This window comes from Sorex fumeus, unplaced genomic scaffold, assembly GCF_029834395.1.
Source record: "Sorex fumeus unplaced genomic scaffold, SorFum_2.1 ptg000010l, whole genome shotgun sequence".
NCBI lineage: Eukaryota > Metazoa > Chordata > Mammalia > Eulipotyphla > Soricidae > Sorex > Sorex fumeus.
The window spans coordinates 41,626,874-41,640,835 of record NW_026606067.1 but is presented as its reverse complement, the minus strand read 5'-3'; the positions used below and the strand labels follow the sequence as shown (position 1 = coordinate 41,640,835).

The window sequence follows — 13,962 nt, the reverse complement described above, 5'->3', positions numbered from 1 at the left end:
GAGCTAGAAATGCTAAGTATGTATTCATTTATTAGTAGAGCTTTAAAATATATATCACTCTAACTTAAATTATGTGAAAACCAGACTGATAAATCTATTTATATTTGGCGATTTCAACTCCACTTTCTCAGTAATTTATAGAAAAGAAGATATCATATTTGAATGGTATGATGAGTAAATGTGACCTTATTGATGCCTGTAAAATAAATATTATACCCAGGACAGAATACACATTTTTCAAATGTATTCTTGAACAAGCAATAAGATATAATATTATGCTGAGTGAGTAAAACATGTGATAACACATTTCAAAAGATTGCTATCATGCAAAGTATGTTCTCTTACTGGAATTAAATTAGAAACAAGTAATACATAAGTGAATTGCCCGAATATTAAGAAATTAAGTGATATAGTCTTAAGTAACCATTGATCAAATCAAAAAATAAAAGGGAAATTGTGAAACCAGTTTGAAATGACTAAAAATAAAATACAATAATGAAATGTAAAAAAAATACATATAAAATTTATAAAATGCAACCGAAGCAAAAAAGTGTTTCCTTGGATAGAAGGAAAATGACTAGCTATATCTTAAAAAAAAATCACAGATCACCATTTTGACATAAGGAAGAAAGTTCATACAATTAACAGGTCAGAAAGATTAAATAACCCTTTTCAACCTGAAAAAGGGAGGATATATTTTTTCTTCTAAAGGCAATAATTTTATAAATTTATTTTATATTTGAAACATTTTAATTGAATCACACTAAGATATCTTATATATGGGTGTTGGAACATTGTATGACTGCAACTCAATCATGAACAACTTTGTAACTATATATATAACTATAGTAACTATGTATGTAACTATATATAGTTACAAAGTTGTTCATGATTGTGTTTTAGTCATACAATGTTCCAACACTCATCCCTCACCAGTGCACATTTCTCACCAGCAATATCTCTCTCCAGTTTCCCTTCCACCACAAAACCCTTGACTGCCCTCTGCCACAGCCTGCCTCTATGCAGACCCCCCTCCTCTTCCTCTCTTATTTTCCCTTTCTAGGCACTGCAGTTTCAGTATTGTTACTGAAAGGGTATCATGCATATCACTTTAACTCCTTTCAGCACTCAGTTGTCCAGAGTGTGATCATTTCCAACTATTGTCATACTGATCCCTTCTCTGTCTTAACTGCAGTCCTCTTACCCATTTGTGGCAAGCTTCCTACCACGGACCAGTCCTCCTGGCTTTCGTTTCTGCTATCTTTGGGTATTATTCACTTACCATGTTTTTTTTTTTAATTCTGCCAATTCGTGTGATCATTCCATATCTGTCCCTCTCCTTCCAACTCATTTTATTCAGCATAATACTCACCATGTCCATTCATTTAAGCAAATTTCAAGACTTCATGTTTCCTCACACATGTGTAGTGTTGCTTAGTGTTGTATAGGAGGAAGACTGCATGCCTACCTTCTATGATCAGGAACCAAGTAAAAATATCTGGTTTCATAATTTTTATTCAGCATTGTACTAGTGGTCCTAGAAGTGCAGAAGGCATGGTAGAGAAACAAAATGCTTTCAGATTGGCAGGGAAGAAAAGCAACTGTGCCTATATTAAAGAATGTTATATTATGAACATAGAAAATTCTAAGGACTTACAAGAGAATAAGATCATGGGGTATAAGTTCAAATATCAAAAATGCAATTTTGTGTGTCATTTTTAATCTATTTGAAAATTAAAATGACTTGATTGCAACAACCGCTACTGTGATGCAATTGATGTTAGAGGGTGTGCCGCTGATCCACTATAAACTATTACCTACGAACACGGGCCATATTCAGAGTGAACACAGGTCATGTGCGGAGTAGAACTATGGCAAGATCTGGCTTTACACAAACTCCCTGTGAGGTGAGGTTGAAGGCAAGAAATAATTTGCACAAAATAAAAACGTGACTTTGTGTTGGAATTAGGACCAAATCCCTCTTTCTTCCAGTCGCTGTTTTATTTCTTTTAATGAATAAATCTGAAGGGAAGATTCTCTTTAAGCTTTGCTAGTCAGTTATGAAACTGTACATGCGTGTGCGTTGATTCATAGCCTTTCTTTTTTCGTTATGCTTTGATTAGAAGTGTGCTTGTGATAGAAAGGATAGATGAAACGTCAGTAATTTTGTATTCACTTTTCACATAGACTATTTGAAAGCTTATCCTCATTGTGCATCATTCACAAGAAGAAAGAAAAATGACTTTATATTCATGTGACATTTTCTTTAAATCTGTCAGGAAGTAGAATTATGGCAGTTATTCATTCATATTTTGACGTGATTATTGCTGAGAACATTACCCATCCAAGTTATTACATGAAAGGAACCATGACAGGCATGCATCACAAGGTCTTTCTTTTTTGGCATGGAATGAAGATATCAAAGAGAAAAACAGAAAAAAATGAATCAATATGTCTTAGCTTTGTCATTTTAACAAAACCTGCCATCTTCAAATGAAGCAGATGTTCAGGAATGATCCACCTTGTTAGGAAGGGAAAATTCTGTTCAAGACCAGAAAAAGTAGATTCTCTGCAAGGTATTTTTTTCTCAATTTTTAAATTTGATCTTTGTATCTCAACTTCTAAGTTAGACTGTTGTCTTTATTTGGATGTAGAAATAAGTTTTCTAGGAAATTTAGAAATGTTAAGAGTTTGATACTGCTAGATTGGACATGGATCAATGAACTCAAACATGGTCTTGGTAAACTCTAATATCTATGCTTTGAAGTTTGTGCAACCATGAAAGAAAAGAAGAAAAACCCAACAATTGGGGAAATTCTTCTAAGTATCTAATTAATATGACCACAACAGATGATAAACAACAAAGCTACAATATTGCTTTATATGCAAACAGCTGAGTAGCCTTTCTTTCTGATTATAGAACATTACACAGAACCCTTTCCATGTTTGATCTGATATATATTTAAGGAGAGGAGAGAAAGAGTAACACATTAAGTGTAGCTCTAAGAAATGTGTGGATCTATTATTTTTTTGTCAGCTAAAACAAAATCATTAAGCCTCTACAAAAGTTAAGAGAACTGATTTTAAGTAAACTCTTTCCCTTGCTAGTTTTCATTATTTTCACAGAAACTGGGTAGACTTGTAGCCTTAGTAACAATTAAATTGTTCCACTGGAGGCATATTGATTTCTAAGAGATTTTGGTGGTTTTTATTATTAATTTAGAAAAGCTCATGAGATCTCTGCTGGGACTCGAAGAGTAGAATTACATGATTATTAGTATTAGGCTGACCCTGACATAAAGTCACCAGGGATGTTTCTAAAAAAATCCTGGGAAAAGCAGTTTCCTTTCCAAGTCTCAACATCTCTTTGGGACTATTACATATGGCAAAATTCAAATGGAAGAACAAAATAAAAACAAATTCTTTTCGATATGTGAGTACAGTTTGTAGGTTTGCAGGTAAAGGTGTTATAGAAATAGGTTTTTAAATTATGCTTCCACAGGAAGTTTGACAGTGAGGCTTTTGATAGAACATTTAGGACTCGGTAGATGAAATCAATAACGCTTTGAGTTTTCCCAGAAGAAATGATGCAAAGCCTACAGATGAATGGCAGGTTTTGAAGTCTGCACAAGCAACTCTCTCTGAATCTTGACAGATGGAGCACTGCAGAGGCCACGTGGCCTGGGAATTCCCAAATTTCCACTCTAATTTCATTTCTTTTTTTTTTAAAAAAATCTTTGGCAGCTGAAGCTACAGCAGCTGACCTCTAACTCCTACTCTGGGGGAACGTGAGTGTTGACTCACAGTAAGCTGTTAACAGGTTCTTTGTGGTGAAGACTGAGGCATACTGGAGAAGTCAGGACCCCTGGAGCATATGGAGAAAGGCTTGTGCAGACTTATGAGAAACTCCTGGCCTTGTGGGTTCTTCTTCCAGGAAGCAGTTTGGAGTAGACAGCGGAGATTCCTGGACCTGAGTCCCAGCGTTTCTACTGACAACTGTGTTGACCTTATTCCTATTTTCAATTTCTTCAACCCTATTTCCTCATCTGTCAAAAAATCCAACATATAGGATTAACAGTCAGGTGAATACTAATTTATATAAAATATCTAGTAGACCCACCAGTATAGATTGACTCTCTACTGAAGATGCTAACTGTTCAACCAAGTTAAATATTTTCATTTCTTTTAGAAATCCAGTTTCTCGCTTTTCAACTGAGAGGTACAAGACATGGTGCTGGGAAGTGGGAAACATCTTAACTCTTAGTTACCAAGTAGCCTACTTGAGGAGAGTGATAAATCTTGAACTTCAGATAAAGTAAAATAAATAGCAATGAAAACAAATACTTTTATTAAAAGTATTGAAATCAATATGTAAACTATTTGAACTGAAGCACAAAGGAACTCCTATTGGTTTTGTGTTAGTTGGGTAGGAATATATTCTCTTTATTCAGTTGGCCCCACTACTAGATTTTGTTTCTCCTTAAGTCCTATTAATGAATGAATTATGACAACTTTCATAAGTTCCCAAGGCAGAGAAACAGCAGCTAAATCTGGCTAATTGTATCATTTTTGTTATGCTTTATTGAATTTTTCTAGAGTTAACAAAATGATGGCTATTCAACAAATTTATGATATTTGTCAATTAATCATTCTTGGACAAGACTTATTACAATCATAAGGCAATCTATACTTATTTGGTGAGTACCTGAACCAAGGAGCCAGATACAACGTTCTCAGATCCCACAGTTATTGCAAAAATGTTGAACTCAAACAAACTCTAAGCTTAATCAAACCTCCTCTCCCTTGAGTTGTAAAATGCAAGGCAGTAGAATTTGATCTATTCTTTAGGAATCTATAGGACATTAAATTTTCCAGGTTTAATTTCACATGGATAAAGAGAACACAACTCAAAAGTCCCATAGGTGAGTATCTAGTGCTCTTTTTTGTTTTTAAATGACATCTAGGGATCAAGGATCTCATTAGCAAAATGTTGTAGAAATATGTAATCTGTCACTATTGGTCAATGCCAACAAAACCAAGTAGATATCATTTAATGTGAATCTGCAGGAATTTTGTATGTTGGAGACAAATTCAGTTTTAGCTGTGAATTATCGGTAATTTTTAAGTTAAATGGTTTGCATTTGTTGCATAAATCTGTTTGGTAATGCAGAAGGCAATTAAGAACAAATATATATTATGTATATATTAGTATATATATATATATGTATGTATATGAGATTCCTTTAGTTAACTCAGCTTTGCTTACTTTACAGAGGCAACAGGCTTGGGTGTGGCAGAATGATTTAGAAGAGGGTGATGGCATTGGGAGATTTGTCCTGAAGTGTCATTTGGCTAGCCAGCAGTGTTCTTTCCTTAAACGGTGTGTTTATGGATATTATTATTATTATTTTTTATTAGTGAAACACCATGAGGTACAGCTGTAGATTTACAAATTTTTGTGCTTGGGTTTCGATTATACAATGATCAGATACCCATCCCTCCACCAGTTCCCATTTTCCACCACCATGGATAATATCCCCCCACCCCCATCCCCCCATCCCTCCTGCCTCTGTGGCAGGGCAATCCCCTGTGTTCTCTCTCTCCTTTTGGGTGTTGTGGTCTGCAAAAGAGGCATTGAGTGGCAAACATGTTCAGTCCATAGTCTACTTTGGACATGCATCTCCCCTCCTGGGAGGATCCTCCAAACACCCTTTATTTGGTGTTCCCTTCTCTATCTGAGCTGCCCTTTCCTCTAGAATGCCCGACTGGCCACTAAGCTATGGAGTAATCCTCCTGGTGCTGATCTCAGCTATTCTTGGGTATTAATCTCATATTTTGTTACTTTATATCCCCCAGATGAATGCAATCTTTCTATGTCTATCCCTCTCTTTCTGACTCATTTCGCTTAGCATGATACTTTCCATGTTGTACCACTTGTATGTAAATTTCATGACTTCATCTTTTCTAACAGCTACATAGTACTCCATTGTGTAGATGTACCAAAGTTTCTTTAACCAGTCATCTGTTCTTGGGCATTCAGTTTTCTTCCAGTTTCTGGCTATTGTAAAGAGTGCTGCAATGAACAAACAAGTGCAGATGTCACTTCGACTATACATTTTTGCCTCTCTGGGATATATTCCCAGGAGTGGTATTGCTGGGTCAAATGGGAGCTCAATTTCTAATTTTTTGAGAATCGTCCATACTGTTTTCCAGAAGGGCTGAACCAGTGGACATTCCCACCAACAGTGAAGGAGTGTCCCTTTCTCGCCACATCCACGCCAGCATCGGTTGCTTTTGTTCTTTTGAATGTGGGCCAGTCTCTGAGGTGTGAGATGGTATCTCATTGTGGTTTTGATCTGCATCTCCCTGATGATTAATGATGTAGAGCATTTTCTCATGTGCTTTTTTGCCATTCGGATTTCTTCTTTGAGAAAGTTTCTGTTCATTTCATTGCCCCATTTTTGGATGGGGTTGGATGTTTTCTTCTTGTGGAGTTTAACCAGTATTTTGTATATCCTGGATATCAACCCCTTGTCAGATGTGTATTCGGCGAATATCCTTTCTCATTCTGTAGACTGTCTTTGTATTTTGGTCACTGTTTCTTTGGAGGTGCAGAAGCTTCTTAGTTTAAGATAGTCCCATTTATCTATCTCTGTTTTCACTTGCTCAGTCAGTGGCGTGGCATCTTTGAAGATACCATTAGCTTCAATGTCATGGAGGGTTTTGCCAACTTTGTCTTCAATGTAACTTATGGTTTCTGGTCTGATGTTGAGGTCTTTAATCCATTTTGATCTTACTTTTGTACATGGTGTTAGGCAGAGTTCTGAGCCCATTTTTTTGCATGTAGCCGTCCAGTGATGCCAGCACAATTTGTTAAAGAGGCTTTCCTTACTCCACTTCGCATTACTTGCACCTTTATCAAAGATTAGATGATCATATGATTGAGGGGAGATGTCAGTGTATTCAACCCTGTTCCATTGGTCTTCAGTTCTGCCTTTGTTCCAGTACCATGCTGTTTTAATTATTACTGCTTTGTAGTACAGTTTGAAGTTCGGGAGGTTGATTCCTCCCATTTTCTTTTTCCCAAGAATTGCTTTAAAAAATATGGAACGCTTCATGAATTTGCGTGTCATCCTTGCACAGGGGCCATGCTAATCTTCTCTGTATCGTTCCAATTTTAGTATATGTGCTGCCGAAGCGAGCACTATGGATATTATTGATGCAAAGCATGTGGTAGGATTCTTCCGACTGTTCACTTGGCCAGGGAGCTGATCATTAAAGGTAAATCCTTGAGTATGTCATCCTGACTGATAACAAATGATCAACTGATATTTTGTAAATTCTTGCCGACATGCTTTCAGTTCTTTTCTGAAAATTCAGATTTCCCAATGAACGAAACTCTACTAATAACCCACTCATCTCATTGACAATTAAATACCACAATAGTGGTTATCTTATTGAATTCATCTGAAGATGAAATCAAGTAGTATTTGCAGTCTACAATGGACAGAGCCCAGCCTATAGTTTATATTCCATTAATTGTCAGACCCATCTGTTATAGTAAATAAGGGAATGCTATTCTGGTGTGTAGTAGAGAAGAAGATTCACCAAATGATAGGTCAGTGAGGATGAATTTTGACGCTTCATTTTTTTTTTCTTTTTGGGTCACACTTGGCGATGCACAGGGGTTTCTCCTGGCTCTGCACTCAGGAATTACTCCTGGCGGTGCTCAGGGGACCGTATGGGATGCTGGGAATTGAATCTGGATCTGCTGTGTGCAAGGCAAACGCCCTACCCGCTGTGCTATTGCTCCAGCCCCGATGCTTCATTTTTGGTGAAATGAAGATTCACCAAAAGATAGGTCAGTGAGGATGAATTTTGATGCTCAAAGTGAAGAGGACCAGCACAAAGTCTCACAAAGTCATCTTTGTGCTGGGAAGGCAAGAGTGTCTGCAGAACAAAAGGCACCATTCCAGGTGGGGTAAGAGGTGTTTGAGCACAGTTTACCGGCACAGTTGACTGGTGTATCAGACAGGCTTAGATTCTCTAGATTCGAAGGATTCTTGAGGGCTGGAGTGAGGAATGGAAACTTGTTTCAGGAACTTTCGAAGCTATTTTTGTTTGTCAGGCAAAGGACTATCATGATGAAAGTCTCTTTATAAAAAAATCGGTTCAGTAGGAATGAGCTCAACTGATTAGATCCAGAGAGACCCTGGAGCCGGGGAGGCCAGGTTGGCAGCTGGAGCACATGAGGAACTTGAATTTAAAGAGCTATTTGAACCTCAAGTTTGATATTTTATTCTTAATTTAATCTTCATTTTGAACCATAAATCTAACACTAATAAAGAGAATTGAACATTTTTTCTCCTCTCAGGACCTTATAAGGAATCCCAGCAAATGGAATTTAATTTCTTCCTAACCTGCCACCTAATACCTTTTGAGACTCCCAAGTCATATTTCTGCTCCTCTCCACTTGATCTGACACAGTGACAACAATATTTTTAAAAACCGCTTTAGCTGCCCAAGGAAGAGTGTAATTGACCTGGCACTTGAATGCACTCCAACTCCAATGATTAGAGAAGACAAAAGGTCACAGGAGTGTCCGTCTTAGTTAATACAAAGAGAGTCTTCATCATTTAAATTCACACTCCTCTGTCAGTGTATAGGACACTATGACATCAACACTGACTTGAATTACAAATTTGGAGAGTTCGCTTGAACTTTACAGACTCACAGGAACTGTAACTTCTTTAGCTTTGATTTTTTTTCCCTCTTAAAAGTTAAGCTTAGACTGCCAATCTAAGTACCAGATCAGACCACAGAGAAGTGTTTGATCCTCAGCATACTTAAGGTTGGGTTAATTTAAGGCCACTTGCAAATGTTCCTAGACCTGGCTAGAGCCTGGTGTGGCCGTTTGTCTTCATTGCTATTGAGTCTGAACCTCATTCCTTTCTTTTGGTTCTGTATTCAGGACCTTGCATGAAGCAGGGTTGTCATGACTCCCATCAAAAACAAAGAAAGCTGAAAATTAAAATAAAACTTGTTGCAGAAGGAAATGGTGAAGCTCGAAAGTCCAAGTGAAACTGGCCCACAAACAAGGTGACCTACAAGATCACTCCGTAGCAGGTGACCCAGTCTTCCTTCCTGTCTCTGGGACCTGGGATGGGGTGATTCACCTGCTTTCATCTCTACCTTTTCCCCCCTCCCTCTCTTTGTTACCTCCACCTGATTAGAATATTTTCCAGAAAATCTTTCCTGACCCCACCTCTGGGTAATTCTTATTGACAATCAGAAAAGCGTAGCAAGAATCCTGAACTATATAGCTCCTAGGTATACAGAGAACAACCTATAATTCAATGACCCAAATAGAACCCTCTAATAGGCCTTTCACTAAACTTGGTTGAGAGGGTAAACCCAGTGGTATTGGTGTGTGCATGGGGCTACACTTAGGACACTGTTTGGGAGTTACCTATGGTACTGCTCAGGGGGCCATGTGATGTTAAGGGTTGAATCCCGGGCTTCTGCAAATAAAACATTTGTTCGTGTACTTTGAGCCACCTCCCTGACTTTAAGTAAGCCTTGAAACCTTTTAATTTTATGATTTAAAAATGCAGTTTTTGGAGAAAAATCTAAAAAGTATTAAAAGAAGAAAACTAAAGAAGGAAATAAAACTCATCATGATATTCAATATAACTATTGCTGTTTTTTTTTAATCATGTAGCATGGCTGAATTATAGCATGTAAGATCTCTGCCTTGCTCTTTCACTAAAATTTTAATTTTGGGCATTGTTAATTATCATTCCAGCTTTTTAAAAGCATGATTTTAATGGCTGGAGGGCATTTTGTGGAACTACTGTAAATATATGCAACTATCTTTAATCAATCATTTATGTTTATTAATTTATAGAGTCAGGAATTTTTAAGTAATATATTTTCCATGAACACATGGATACTATATCCACTTAAGGTGACTAAAATTCCTATATTTTCTGGTGAAGGCATTTTGGCATTCTGTTTTATTGCAAAAAGTAATAGAATAACAAAGGGTCTTATACAGAAAATATAGGAACTGCCATTGCCAAAAGTACTGCAGGGAAGACTTAATTCTCTCTCCACCTGACTTATCTCTATATCTAGGGTTATTGTGGGGCATCTATCTTGAACAAAATGGCTTTATCCTTTGGCCATGATCCATAATTCTAGACTTTGCTGCCTGACCCAAACATTAAAACTTTCCCCCCTTACGGCTCTTGACTAAAACAGGAATGTTATTTTTTGTCTGGTAACTGAAGCTATACAATATGCTTCTTTAGAGCTTCTAGTGGCCAAGTCTGTGCCATGTAGACAGGGGGCGGAGTAGTTATGGGTATGGAGAGAGAATGCTGCCACTCGAATAACTGATTTGAACTATTTCACAGACCTTGAGTCTCAAGAGAATACCAGAAGTCTTACTTTGAAACATTCCCTTTTGTTTTGTACAAATTGGTTTTCTGTCACTTGAAATCAAAGTTATTCCTTTTACCCTGACTGTGATTTTTAAATTTCTGCTGAAGCCCACAATACTGTTCTGCCAGTCCATTTCCTTAGCAAAATTCCCATCTGGATCCTCCTGTTATTTCTCGGTCTGATTTAAAAAATAAAACTTCTTGAAAAATATTTTTGCTTTAGAGAAATAGTTTAGGAAAGACATGAAACAAAACTTCAGCATATAAAACGTGCATTTTTTTTTGGAGTAAGGAGGTAAGATCTTTGAAATTTTAAAATAACTGTGTCGATGATGAATGCGCCCACCTGTGAGAGGCACACAGAACACACTGTGCTTGGTATTTTAGGCTAGGTGCATGCTGAGGTCTCACGACCATCCCTCCTTGAGAGATGTGTCATTATCTAATTATAATCTCATATAACCTCTATTGTTTAGTGCCTAACAAACCATGTTCTTAGCAACATCTGCTTAAGAAAAGCTATAAAGTTCTACTTCTTATAGGCAAACCATGACCCAGATGAACATAAGGATGCGAATGAATTATAAGACAAAATGGTGAGACAGGGTTTAATTTTGCTGTGTGTATAGAAAAGCAGTACGTAGGCACGCAGATATACTTCCTTGTGCAGTGGGAAAGACGACACGAGGTACTTTCTAATTCTGATCTGTCCTTACCATAACTCTTCTAGGTCTATTTGTAGAAGAGACAATGGGTGCTCATCTTGGTTAGGAAGTGAAATGATTGTGAGGTGGGGATTTAAATTCACCTCTATGTGTCTTTGAAGTCTGTGCTTTTTATACAACTATGTGTTTTCATTCTCTCATGCTGTCTACAATGTATGACTAGGAAATAAAACCTATGTGTATGGCGATTGAGACCCTATAAAATAAATGAAGGAAAGATGTGTAAAAAACAGGGCTGGAGAGGTGGTGTTGCTACAAGGTGCTTGCCTTGCATGCTGCCGACCTGACTTCAATCCCTGTCACCACATATGATCCCCAAACACCTCCAGTAGTGAGCTCTGAGCACCACCTCTTGTGGCCCCCAAACTAAAAACAAGCAAAATATCCAAGAGAACCAGGGTAGAATGAATACCTTTCAATTAGGTTGTCTTGGAGCAATGTATGAATTGATGTGGCCTAAGGGAGGAGGTGTCCTGAAACACTGGAGAAGAATGTTTATAGACCTGTTTGATAAAGGAGTCAATGGGAATGTTGGGAGGAGATAGTTGTTCCTAGGAACTGTGTCAGTCTCAGAGTTGATTATTTATGTTAGCCAGGGCTAGGTCACTGGTCACTTTTGTGGGGCCAGGAAAGTCTACTGCTGATGAATTTTTTTTTCATTTATAGTTTTATTAAAAACATAGAGGATGTTGCTACATATGAGAACAGTGTATAAATCACGGAAGAACAAATATTTTCTTCTTTTTTAGGGATGAAAAATAGGTTTTATTGAAAGAAATGTAAAGAGATGTGAGGAGAGAGAGATACACAAACACATTCAAGAGAGAACATACACGGGTTTGCTGTCCAGAGTGGAAAGGTCCTATTTTCGGTTTCTAAAAGAAATTCAATTATAAGGGGCTTGTCATATAAGATTGGAGGGGGAATTGTTTTCACTGATAATCCAGAATCATCAATAGAAAAAATATGCTTAGATAATACTATGCTGGGCTATATCTATATATAGATATAGATGTATACAATATTCTTGCACTTTTATTTATGTAGGTTTACAGAGAAATCAAGTTTATAAGCTATTTTAACACCCCTATAGTTACTAGGAATAATATCTCCTGTGCATGAGCAAACCAGAGCTTGGAGAAATAAAGTATTTGCTTAAGACACAGAGTTGGCTGGTGGCAGAGCCAAAAACACAACGCCTTTGTCCTTGTCTTATGGGCAGTATATTGGTGGTTGTGGAACAGGTATACGACAGTTTCTGCTTTTATTTTAGTTTTTTAAATGATCTGCCTAAGCACCTGGGGAGATAAGGGCTGGCTGTTGAAACTTGCACAGACCTTTAGTTCTTATCTGCAAAGCTAATTAGGCTCTTCACAGTGAATTAAATTTTTCATTTCCCTATACACTCTATTTCAAATTGGAGAAATGAGAATTTTTAAAGGCTTGCAATTTCAATATCTTGGAGTACTTTAAGACTAAAGCTCATTGCATGTTTTTACCCATGAACATGGTTCTAAGAAGACTATAAGATCTGCTTCCAAAATACCTTACTAAAGTCAAATACTTGGTTTTGAAACCAATGATTTAAAACAAATGACAAGAAAATAATTAAAATGACAAAAGAAAATAGCAAAGGAGTGATTATAGATCTCAGTGGGTAGACAAAGCATGCACTCTTCTGAGATTACAGTTTTTAGTGAACTGTCATATAGAAAGTGTCAAGTGGATTTTAGTAGAACCATGCTTTAAATGTCTACCTCCCCACTCTTTTTGAGACCCAGAAGCTCAAAGAAAATAATTTTTATAAAATATCCAATGAGCAATGACCTAAATTGATATTATTGACTATTGACACACAAGGGATTTATTCCATTAATGTAAGGCACTTGCCACGGGGACCGCATACCTGGGTTCCTTCTCAGATCAGGGCTGGGCCTCCTCCACCCAGATCCCCCCATCTTTCAGTAGCTTAGGAGTCACATCCACAAACTGCCCCCAGTGCCATGTAATCTCATCAACGGCCAAGATCCAGAGACTATAAAACAAAGCTCCCAGAGGAGAACGACGCAAAACTTCCCCTGTATGGCAGAGCCTGGCAAGCTACCTGTGATGTATTTGGTATCCCAAAAAATAGCAACAATAATGGGTCTCATTCCCCTGACCCTGAAAGAGCCTCCAATATGGCAGCGTTGGGAAGGACAAGTAAGGAGAGACTACAAAAGTCTCAGGGTTGGGATGAATGGAAACGTTATTGGAACCCACTGGAGGAAATCGATGAACAATGGGACAACAGTGATATAGCAATACAGTGAAGGCACTTAGACTCTGAGTGAAGTAGGTGATAGTCAAATATTAAACCATTGGAAAAAGTATAACATGAGGCATGAATATTCAGCTACTAGGCCCTGAATCACATAAAGCTCGGAATGTAACAGAGGTTCATAAAATGTTAGATATTTTATATATTTATATATGTTTAAAGTATATATTTTGACACCATACATATGCCAAGTAAGCACCTGCTGTCTTTTGTCCTTGTTTTTTTCTTATGACATATGATGCAGGAGAGCACAATGACGTGTATATGGCTTAGAATCTCGACTTGGTGCTTTTTGGCTGTTTAATTTATATTACCCTTCCAGATTCTATTTTCTTATCTTCAGCTTTATCAAGTATTAACATATAACAAATTTAATGTGTACAACTTCATGACTTGATACATGTATAGAGTCAGATTAGTATAACAATACATCTGATGTCTTCATTCTTTCATATAATTATTTAAAATAATT

At 37.2% G+C, this 13,962-nt stretch overlaps 1 non-coding gene across 1 annotated transcript; it reads right to left on the bottom strand.

Moving 5' to 3' along the window:
• Positions 1–7,098: 7,098 nt before the first annotated feature.
• LOC130020221 (U6 spliceosomal RNA) lies at positions 7,099–7,205 on the bottom strand. Its single transcript, XR_008791977.1, has one exon. It is a non-coding gene; the product is annotated as a U6 spliceosomal RNA (small nuclear RNA).
• Positions 7,206–13,962: the final 6,757 nt, after the last annotated feature.